The sequence below is a fragment of the Euprymna scolopes genome, chromosome 12 (assembly GCF_053919585.1).
Source record: "Euprymna scolopes isolate OS-2025 chromosome 12, ASM5391958v1, whole genome shotgun sequence".
In the NCBI taxonomy this organism is placed as follows: domain Eukaryota; kingdom Metazoa; phylum Mollusca; class Cephalopoda; order Sepiida; family Sepiolidae; genus Euprymna; species Euprymna scolopes.
In genome coordinates, this window is record NC_136493.1 from 124,000,794 (window position 1) to 124,013,054 (window position 12,261).

Below are 12,261 nucleotides of genomic sequence, written 5' to 3' on the forward strand. Positions count from 1 at the left end.
TTATTGAGGAGATGATGCACAACCACCTAAAACATGTTACCAATTTTCGTAAGGTTGTCTTAGAATTCATATTTTTTTCCACGGACATGATTTCAGAAAACAACTCAAAAATGGACTCATTATTATGCATGTGGTGTACATTTACTGACAAAAAAACACACACTTGCTTTTTTTCGTAACTTTTAATATAAAATTTTCTCTTTTCCTTTAAAATCTTCCCATTATGCTTCACCCACTCTATCAAAAATATTTGGTACTTTTATAGAATTTCAACCAAACTGTTTCTGTTTTTGTTTTTTAATCCTAACCCTTTTATATTTAGTTTGGTTTGGTTCGGTTCAAATATGTAGAAGTACCGCTTATTCATGCAAAGATCTTTGTGTATCAATCACCAGTGAATTCTGACTTCCAAACACTAAATTTCTGATTTACATTGTTCAAGTTTAAAGGCTGTCTAATTATATGCACTTTAAAAAAAATTTAGTTTTGAAATATTTTAATATGAAAATGCTTAGAAGTTCAAACTTTTGGGTGTTTATTTAAAATGTTTGCCACAAAAAGAAATTGTTACTCGGTCCTCAGAGAAGGAGGTACTGCCTAAAAAGGTAATCTCATGAAAACAGCAGATACAACACTACTTCTTCAAAAGGAGGATGTAATGCCTTGAAGGATGATGAGAAATCAATGAAAATATATATTATGGGTAAAAAAACTAATGTGACTGAAAAAGATACAAACTTTCAAATCAGACAAGTTTGTTAATTTATTTTATATAAAATTAATAAAATTTTCAAATCTGTGCTATTATGTAAAGGGAACTTTGTGAGTTCGTTCCTTATAGACTCCAAAATGGCTGGGCTGATTGTTATGAAATTTCATACATATACCTAGCAGTGTTTTTGATAAGTTTTGTATTGGAATGTCTTTGATAAGTATCGGTAATTGAAATAATTTGATAAAAGAAGGAACAGGCAACACCTTACACAATCTAACATCACAAGTGCGTTTGAGAAGTTTTATTACCACACAAGCTGAATGGTCTGACATAAAATCAACAGTAGGTTCTGTTATATGACAACGCCGTCGTGCGAAATGAATATTTCTGTTTAGAACACAGTTGAACCATGGTACTTGACTTTTCCATTTTAACCTTTAATTTAAACTATTATATAAAAAATAATTTTATGAAATCAATAGTAGGTTCCCTACAGTGCAATGTAGTGTGGATTGTGTCACTGCAAGGAAGCACAGGAAGCAGTGCGATGGGTCCCCAGTTAAAGTAGGCAATTAATTGATTTGATTGAAAGTGAGATGTATCTGATTTCGATAACAATAAAAATATGGGAGTATGAAACATCCGTTGATCATCATTCAATCTCTAGCAATGTTGGGTCTTCCTGCTAGTTTGTATTAAAATGACTCTTCCTTTTCATCATTATCAGCTTAATGTCCATTGGTTTGTAGAGATTGACTTTTAAGCTAACATATCTCTCGTGAGATCTTTATACTTTTTCCTCTCAAGTCCATTGTTATCACTTTCTATGTTTTCTTTGCTGTTCTCTTGTGAACTGGAGTTGCTATCTGTTTTGCATCTACTAACCCAAGAATTCCCATCCATTCTTTCAACATGACAATACCATCACATTACGCATCATTCTTATATCATTTATTTCCAGTCACCATTTGTTTTTTAACCCTCCATGATAAGATTGCATACACATACCTGGTACTCTTTCCTTGGTAGACAGTGGTGTTGCTCTGCTAGTTAGTAAAAGCCGGAGTTCCCTAAATTTAACCCATCCACTCCTTGTAATCACACTAGCACGTGCCTCTCCTTAGTCTCTAATGGTATCCTAGTTCCTACATTCTTCCCTTATAATGTTGAATGTTTAGCAAGAAGACATCAAATATTTTTTTTTTTTATTTTTTTTTTTAGTTTTTAGTATGATTCGACCAAGAATTGAACCTCTGTCTCTGATTCCATTAGTAAACACTAACCATTATACTAAATGGTTACACAAGTACGACAAAAGGCATGAATATTGTGAATTGAAGTAATTGTTAGATTGCACAAGATGAGTTTTTTTTAACTAAAGGATGGTCTCATTCAGTGCAATATGCTTGTGTTTCGGTTTAAGTCTTTTAGGTCTGTTGAGGATATGCTTTGCATGGAGAGAAATGAAGACAGTTATAACAAGATCTGTATGCAGAACAGGAGACTTTGTTAGTTTGTTTACATGGAAAGAATGAATGAGAGCTTTTGAGTTAGTAAATGTGGCAGGCTCAGTTGGTAGGGAAAGGCCTAGTCAAAAATTCAGGAGAAATGGTCAGAACGAATGATGTAACTAATGACCTGGCCAGAGATGGGTAAATTTAAAAGTCAATTATTAAAAGCCTTCAACACATATCGGCATTTAAAATGGATGTTAAACCAAATATGATGGTGATAATATGAGCGTTTAGTAAGATATTTTTTCTTTGCCATTAATAATTAATGTCTGTTAAAGCGTAACTAGATTGAATTATTTTGCTTCTGAAATCTGACACAAAATAAAATGCATGTAAAAATGACTGAAAATTAATTTGGCTTTACATCTAGGCAGGAGCTGCTAGAAAGGATTTGTCCTGCCTTGATAGTTCAAAATAGACTTCGTAGCCTCATAGGAGATATCCTTTTCTCTTCCCTGCAACCTCTATCTCACAGAAGAGAGGCCCTGGATATGACTTTAAACTATATCCGATGGTGAGGCCCCAGCTTGTGGGCTTTGGGAAGTGTGGAGTCACCTTTTAATTGCCATTGCTCCCAGGTCCACTCTGACCCAGAGTAGTAGTACCTGTTAGGGTCCCAACTATGGGTTAAATAGAAACCAACTTGAAAACAACAAATATATTCTATTAAAAAAATATTTCTTCAAAATCTTTGAATTCGGCATTAAATAACCTGAAAAGGGTTGATATGCCGTAAAACAAAAACAACCAACCAAATCACAGAAGAGATGTTGCGAGTTTGTCTCTGCTGTATCATTATTTTCATGGAAAATGTTCGACTGAGCACAGGCAAGTTTGTTTATTAAGCAAATTAAGACAAAGGTTAAGGTCACGAAGCAGAGACCAATAAAAAAAACAGTCAGAACATCAACCACAATATCAGAGGAACTAGTCCGAGAAAAGGCAACATGTATTGCTGTTGTTTTATTGAGGCATGGTAAATTGTAACAGAAACATTCTTTCTCTGTGCCTAAACCTAAACGTAGATTCCATGAAAAAAGCTTCTTTCTTAGAACTGCACGCCATATGGAAGTGTCTACCGTTTTCCTGCTTTCCAGCTGACTACAATATGGTTGTCTTCAAGTCTAACGTAAACAAGTTCTTGATGAGCCGTTCCACTTAACAAATTTACTGAATTTCCATTATTAACGATTACTATATTGTCCAATTTCTACAGTACACTCATTAACCATTAACCTCGAATGGCCACTGGGCCTTGATAAGTGTAAAAAAAAAAAAAAATTGTAAAAGTATTCGGTCATAGTTTATTGTATTTTAAATTAAAAATTCTGCAATATTTGCTTTTTTTTTTTTTTTTTTGCTCGTGCTAAAACAAACATGGCGACAACAGTAGGGATACCTTGGATAATAAAAGCCTTAATATCTTAAAAACTATTTGTTGGGGATAATTATGAATGTGATATTTGTTCTAAACAGAGCTGAATACCCCTAAATATTTAAAAAGATAACTCTTTACTGGGTACTCTAAAACTATTTAAACTATACTTTTTAATGGCTGACATTTTATTTTTTAAATAAGGAAAAACCCACTATTCTAATCCATGGTGTCTCATTATGGGAGGGACAAGCTCCTCAAAATGAGGCACTCTGGATTGATATTTTTAGTTAAAAAAAAAAAAAGAAAACATCTATTTATTAATGTGTATTATGTTTTGTTCCTTGCATTAAAAACTTACCTTGTATTTAGTGTAAATAGTTTTATAAAAAGTTTTTTAAATATATTTAAAAAAGAAAAATGCACTCTACATATAAAATAAATCTAAACAGGTCTGTTATTTTCTATTCATTTACAGAGCTATGTGTGTGTGCAGAGATTCAGGCCAAACTAGTGTCGATCTAAATCTGTCCTGTAGTTGTTCTCTATCGATTGGAATTCTTGTCTTGATCAATTCTTATTTGTTCTATCTAAGGATGGGGCATACTACCAGATGTGAGGCATTCAGACGCTATCTCATATATTCCAACTGAAAGATCTCTTCAGGATTCTAAGTGTCCTATTTATAGTATGTTTTTTTGTATCGTTCTTGCATTCACAAAGCCTCTTATAAAGATAAATAGACACATCTGAACATGCTATTTAGAAATTAAACATGACACACCAATAAAAATGCTATTTAAAATTATAACATTACTCAATAAGTTCATAGATTGTGTTATCGATAAAAAATTTTTTTTTTTTTGCATGGGGGATCACCACTTATCAGGGCCTGGAAGCCACTCGGGGATAAGGGTTATTGTGTGGACAATAATCAATGGGATATCGTAGTAATAGTTGGTATTGGAGATTTGATAAAGTGTCTTACTTAAGGGGGCGGTTTGTCAGGAATTTGTTTATGTTGGACTTGAAGACATCCAAGTTGTAGTCGGGTGGGAAACAGGCAAACGGAAGAGAATTCCACAGGTGTGCACTTCTCAGAAAGAAGCTTTGTTCATGGAATCTACGTTTTGATTTAGGCACAGATAAAGAGTGGGGGAAATTACTGACAGTGGTTTTAGCTAGATGGGTGTTTATCGTGAAAGAGTGGCGAAGGGAGGAACAGAGATTGGAGCTCAGACGAGCACTTGCCATGGAAATAATGATAAGGCAAAGACAGGCTCTCAACGTCTCTTCTGTCGGAGAGAGGTTGCAGGGAAGAGAACAGGGCATCCCCCACTAATGTACGAAGTCTATTTTGTACTTTGTCAAGGCAGGATAGGCTGTTTTTAGAAGCTCCAGCCCAGATGTGGCAGCAGTACTCTATCTTTGGACGTACTTGGCTTTTATACAGATAGAGAATTGCATCAGTAGTGAGATATCTTCTGGAGCGGTAGAAGGATCCCACCATTTTCCCAGCGGCCTGGGCAACAGACTTGATATACGTCTTCCTCTTCAGATCAGGAGTAAAGGTCAAACCCAGGAGCTTGTCAAAACATGAAGCCTCTCCAAGACGAGAGCCATCCATTTCAATTGATGCTAGATGAGGAACAGAGCATTGATGATGTAAAGATAGGAGCTTGATTTTAGCTGCATTAAAAATAATCAGCCACCTCTTCCCCCACTGTACCATGCGCTCAAGATCAGAGGAGAGGGAATCAAAGAGAGCTTTGTCATTTACAGCCTTTGATGTGTTGCCATAGATAGTCGTGTCATCAGCATAGATTTCAACGAATGATTTAAGTATGTGTTTTGGGAGATCATTGATGTAGATCAGGAAGAGAGTTAGGCCCAGGATGGACCCCTGAGGGACTCCAGCATTAACACTGTGGGCCTCTGATTGCTGCCCATTAACCACTACTCTTATGAGCCTATCAGAGAGAAATGATTTAATTATTGAGAAAACATTTCCAGTTATACCGTAACTGGAAATCTTGTGAAGTAGGCCCTTATGCCACACCTTATCGAAGGCCTTTGATATGTCATGAGCAATTGCCCTAGAAAGGAAGCCTTTGTCGAGAGATTCACTAATCCTATGAGATATAACTGTTAGCACATCAGCTGTAGATTTAGCAGAACGGGAACCATATTGCATGTCACTAAGGAGGTTATTTCTGCCGAGGTGGTTGACTACTTCTTTATTTAATATGGATTCCAGTAAGTTACTCATGACACACAAGAGACTTACTGGAAAAAATATTTATCTCTAATGAGGAAATGATATTGAAAACTAAGGTATATTTTGGGACTAAATACAAATCATCTATAAATTAGGCATTGGATTGTTAGACAAATGTATCAACCTGAAAGGAGACTGTTGACAAATGAATTAAAATGTGCTAGATCAATAAAAATATTTTTTTAAAATTAAGCGTGATAGGTTAACTGGTGCATTTTATGCTCTGAAGCCTCAAAAACATTTTTTTTTGTTAGATAATTGTATTCTCTAAAACTTTAGTGCAATATCAAAAGTATATTAAGTTTTTGCTGAAAGCTTTTCTATATTGACATTTCTTCTTTGCAATTTATATTTAATCCTTGCCGATAACTCAAATAATGGCTGAGTCTTTTTTTTTTTTTTTTTACATAAACGTCACCACTTATCAAGGCCGATAGGCCACTCAAGGATAAGGGTTAAAGAGTGTAGAGTAGTCAAAAGGACAATATAGTAATCGATAGTAATGGAAGTTCGGTAAATTTGTTAACTTAAGTGGAACGGCTCATCAGAAATTTGTTCACGTTGGACTTGAAGACAACCATATTATAGAAAGCTGGAAAGCAGGAAAACTGAAGACAATTCCACAGGCGTGCAGTTCTAAGAAAGAAGCTTTGATCATGGAATCTATGTTTAGCTTTAGGTACAGATAAAGAGTGGGGAAAATTATTGATAATGTTTTCAGCTAGTCAAGTGTTTCTTGTGAAAGTTTGGCAAGGGAGACCATAGATTGAAGCTCAGTTGAACACTTTCCATGAAAATAACGATAAAGCAGAGACAAACTCGCAACATCTCTTCTGTGAGACAGAGGTTGCAGCGAAGAGAAAAGAACATCTCCCACCAGGCCACGAAGTCTATTTTGAACCCTATCAAGGCAGGACAAGTCTTTTCTACCATCTCCTGCCCATATGTGGCAACAGTACTCCATCCTTGGACGTATCTGGCTCTTATATAGATAGAGAATTGCATCAGCAGTGAGATATCTACTGGATCGATAGAAGGATCCTACCATTTTTCCAGCGGTTTTGGCAACAGATTTGATGTACGTATTCCATTTAAGATCAGGAGTAAAGGTCAAGCCCAGAAGCCTGTCAAAACTTGAGGCCTCCCCAAGACATCTTCCATGATGATAATAATATATGGCATTTGGGAAGTAAAGAAATTTAATGACTTTTCATTGTTGAGTTTTCCTGTGTCCCTGCAAAGTAATGTTAAAGAATAAATTAATATAAGTAAGCTCACATTTGCCAGAATCCTGTAACTCTGGATAATATGAGGAAATCAAGAAACTCGTTTCCAGTTATTTGTTTGGGAGTAATCGCTGGTTGGTTTGCTTGGCTGCAAGATGAGTGTGTGTGTGTGTGTATGAGAAAAATCATAGCTTGAAAATTAAGACGAATAACATCCTACCTGAGAGCTCATTTAAACTTCTCCGCTTAACATTTGCAGGCAATATGAATTGGAACAAATAAATTGAGGACATTGCTAAAGCAGCTGCAAAGGTGGGCTCCCTCTACCATGCTAGAGAATTATTTGCACATGACAGAATCCTATCTCTACAAAGCTATCATTCGCCCATGCCTTGAGTATTCATGCCATGTCTGTCCAAAATTTTCTGTGAATGTCTATTTAGCAGTTTTGTATGGTGCTGAACTCAAATTTGAATATGTTAAGGCCTTGGGGACTTTTGGGGCTAAATGGGGGAGAAGGTAAATGATGAACTTGGGCATTTCTTTTTTTTTGTATGGTGCAGAACTCAAATTTACATATGTTAAGGCCTAAAACTGTACCGTTTGTTCATTTTTACCAGGATTTGACGTCCCCTGGTGATTTTTGTGGCTAAATAGGAAGGGGGGTGCAAATGCTAAGCTTATTCATTTTTTTTTTTACGTCTCATTCACTGTGTACTCTCGGGGGACCATGCATGCTTCACTTGTTTCATCATACTTTCTGCAAATTAAAAAAGTCTTTGTTTTTTATAATTTCTTTCTTTGTTTTTTGTAAAATTTGAATTGAATACTCATACAGTTTTTCTTACATTTTTTTTTTCTCAAAGGTATTTTGAAGTTTTGGATATAAATTTTGTCACCAGAAGAATTAAGGGCCACGTATGTATACATTTTTTCCCCCTTTAAATGTGTACTAGTTGTACAAAATTAGACTAGGCTTTTATGTAAAATTTATAAAATGCCATGTTAAAGTTTCAATAAATGTTTGCTTTTTAATGGAATCGTTTTTCGGCTCAATCTTTATTGGTTTTAGAAATTTTCTTATGTTTATGTTAACTTTACGAATCAAATGTTAAGAATAATTAAGCAGAATTTTGCAAATTCATTAATATCTCCCATAAAAACATCTGGTTCTTGTTCAGAATTCCCCCTAAATTAAAAAACAAAAATAAAGAAAAAATATCTACATGATGCATGTACCTGTAACTAAATGAAAATATCATATTCCAAAAATCATGTAAATTGATCAAGTATTTTTAAATAAAAAATAAAATTTATTAGTATCTGAAGAGTGACTGTCTCGCCTGCCATTTTGAAAAAAAAAATTCAAGAAATAAAACAAGATAACTCAACAATTCATACTTACTAGATCTATGTCGTAATGCTTACAAATTTCTATTAATTATTTAAAAATGGTTTTCTTTATAAAAATAAAACTACCTATTTAATTTGATTTTTGGAATATGATATTTTTGTTTCGTCATGAGTACTTACATCATATTTTTCTTTTTGTTTTTAATATAAGAGGAATTCTAAACGAGAATCAAGCATTTTTAATTATGGATATATTGCGAATGTCTACAAAGTCTCAGACACGTCTGTACATAAAGTAATTGTAAGTTGTTGCTTTGCGAAAATGTATGAACACATAATCATGATTGAAAAAAATCATTTGAATTTTCAAACTTTTTTTTCAAATCTCTTAAATTAATATTACAAGTCAGGGCTCTATGGACAAATTTATTTTTAGTTGACCTTTGACAACTAAATATTTTCATTTACTAGCCAAATAGAAAAACTACTAGCCAAACCCACATGATTTTTAGAATATGATATCTTGTGTGACGAGTATGTACATCATAAAGATTTTTTTTTTATAAGTGTAAATCTAAATATACAACAAATTTTATGTTGATACTTGAAGGTATAAACATTCTAATTTCTTCAAATATTTTTTAAACAGCTTTCGTTAAAAAAAAAAAAAAAGAGTATATTGTTCTATTAAACTTTTATTGTTTAAATAATTTAACTTTGCTCGTTTTATTTAAAAAAAAAGTTTAAAAGATATTTTTCACTCAGTAGTATGAGCTTTGGAAGATTGTCAGTGAAAGAAATACAATCACCAAAAGATAAGCGTTTCATTATTTCCAGTCGGCACTTTGAAAAATCACTCGCAAATGCGACTGTTTCACTCGCAATGTAGAGCCCTGCAAGTTCTACTATTACTAATAATAGTAATATTAATATGAACCAAACTATTGCACATATGTGAGATTAGCTTAGGTGCCTGGCGTTGCCCAGGTGTTTTAGTGTGTGTTGAGCAAAAAAGGCAGGCTTGAACCCATGACGCGAAGGTGGAAAAGAAAGTGACCGTAAGTCTAAAGCATTCAAATTAAACGTAGACAATCAAAAAGATTACTTGCAGAAATGACGTTGCTTTTAAACCTCCCATGAAGGTTGTTTTTAATGTGGGGGAAAACCAGCTCCCTCAAAAAAAGGGCACTCTAGCAGTATCCACATAAATAATTGTCTCCGTATAAAGGGTTTCCCCTACATTGACCAACGACCAATTACAGAACAGATAGTACCCGGCCCGAAGGCCAGGCATTTGTGTTCGATTAGTTTCACTTTATTCATACAAAAAAGACAAACACACACTCGAAACCATAATACGGTGGGAATTTTTTAAAACTCTATCAAAAAAAAAAAAAAAGAAAAGAAACCGTTCGTTTGCGAATGTGAGATATTATGATCTAGGAAGTATCAAAAAACTTCTAGAATCCAACCGACACGAGAAGCCGATGCAAAAACCCTTTCATGGACATATATATATAAACGATCGCGTCCATTTTGCCCTTTATATAATAGAAAATTTGAGATCAAAATTAGAAATGAATTGTGCATGGTATTAATTAGGAAGAGTTTCTAAAATTATTATGCAAATGAAGCATCTGGATATGTGCATTTTGGGAGCGTTCCAATCAGTATTTCTAAGGTATTTGAAAATATTTTATTGTATAATTGAATTAAGATGTTTTGATATAAATATAGTTTGGGTAAAAGAAAAACAAAACTTTTGCATTTATTCATTTAGATAATCAATTTTGAATTGATGCTGTTCTTTTTTTTTTCTTTTTAATCTATTTATAAAATTATTAGATGTAAATAGCCTCAAAAACGTTCAATCTTTTAATACATAAACATTTCTCTAGAAATTTTAAATCCAGAAATGATTTTTTATTTAACTTCTTGAATGCTTCCATGTTCCTTTCATGGTACTTATGCAGTATAAGGACTGTGCCATATCTGCCATATCTGGGCAGTTTACAGAAACACGGGAGGTGTTGAACGAAAGTTTTCTTATTTTTATTTATTTATTTATTATTTTGTTTTTTTGTGCAAATGCTGGCTAATTTTTTCAGTAAAAAATATATTATTTCTATCCATATGAAGCTATTTGAATGAAAATTAATTAAAAACGAAAACAGTATTCTTGATTTAACCATCAATTTGCCATAAAAATACTCATTCTAAATCAATTGGCTACAACTTTTACTCGTTTTTAATGGGCTTTACAACTTTTACTCGTTTTTAATGGGCTTGTATTATGCATTTTTTTTCTTGATGGATGATGGTAACATGACTGTCAATCTTAAAGTATCTTTTGTGGAATATCAAGCAGAAAAAATATTCTTAAAAAAAACTGTTTTTAAATGACATTTTATGGGATTGGCTAATCTATTAAATGGAATATATCTATAAACAAAAAGAATTCCCTCCCCATTTTAATTTATTTATGTTAATTGCATTTTCAGCTCTTCTTGCCGGCCTTGCTGACCAAGATCGTCTCCATCTATGCATAGTCAAGTCTGAATGAAAGGAAGTTATTAGTTGCAGTGAAATAAAGTAAACTTTTCTTTCCTCTCTCTTTCTTTCTCTTATCTCTCTCTCTCTCTTTTCCTTTCTTTCCTTTCTCTATCTGTTTCCTTCCTTTCTCTCTGTTCTTCCTTTCTCTTTATAACCTTTGTTATAAACATTATCAAATGGTAGGTTTGGTACGTTTCAGTGTCACTAATTCGACATCAAATTAGCGCTTCGTCGTTATAATAAAAATTTTGTTTACATTTAAAAAATTAATTCAGTAAACAAATAACTTTTTCTTGAATAAAATTGAAATAAAAATCATTAAAAGAAAAAAAATCTTCTGAATTAAAAAAAAAAAAAAATAAGTGAAATTTTAATAGGATAATTTTCAAAATGTTTTAAAATTTAAATTCGAGCTAAATTGTTTAAAGTAAAAAAAAAAAACGGACTGGTTAAATATATTTTCTAAAAATGTTTTATTATTGATATTTTATTTAAAAAATTTTTTTTTTTTTTTTCTTGAATAAAATATTTAAAAATTTCAAAGAAAACGTAACAATTTTTAACTTTTCTAAGCTTTAATTCTTGAAAATTCTTTTTTTAAACATGAAAATCATTTATGGATTAATAAAAAGTAAAAAAATTTATTTTTCAGTCAATTTTCAAAGAATTTCAACTATTTTGTTTTGTTTTTTAACTTAAACTAACTGGAAATATTTTTTTTTTTTTTTGTAAAGCTTATGAAAGTTAAGTATTTATTTCACAGTTATTTGCAACAACTTTCAGGAAATAAATAGGTCTAATGATTCAACTTGCATTGATTCTTTTTATCCGTTCCTCAGCATTTCTATATCTTTAAATTTTTGTGGAGAGTGATATTCAGTGATTAACTGTTTGAAAAATGCATCGTGTCCCTTCTGAACTGTCTTTAAAACAAATTTCCAGATGGTAGGATGATGCATTCCTAGTTCTTACTGTAAATGTCAATGGACAGCTTTGGCGTGATGGTAAACAAAAAGTTTTGCAAAAAGATAATTTTTTTTTAAAAAGAGTTACAGTGATATGAACATTAAAAACTTCAAACAGTGTTTATTTAAAATACAACACAAAAGCAGACAACAACACTCAATCGTCTACGAGACTGTTTTTTTTTCATTAAAAAAAAACCCTTGAAAATAACCGTGTTTATTTAAAACAATACAAAAACAGTCAACAATGAGATTATATTTTCGTAATGTTTTTCATAATTA

General features: G+C 32.6%; 1 protein-coding gene across 13 annotated transcripts in view; it reads left to right on the forward strand.

Moving 5' to 3' along the window:
• The window catches only part of LOC145291467 (pre-mRNA-processing factor 40 homolog A-like), a 180,780-nt gene that overhangs the window by 6,395 nt on the left and 162,124 nt on the right, over positions 1-12,261 (forward strand). For all 13 annotated transcript variants that reach the window (XR_013869422.1, XM_080137335.1, XM_080137332.1 and 10 more), the window contains exons 2-3: positions 7,975-8,026; positions 10,963-11,053. The gene's annotated coding sequence lies outside the window, so the exon portion shown is untranslated. The remainder of the gene's footprint in view (positions 1-7,974; positions 8,027-10,962; positions 11,054-12,261) is intronic.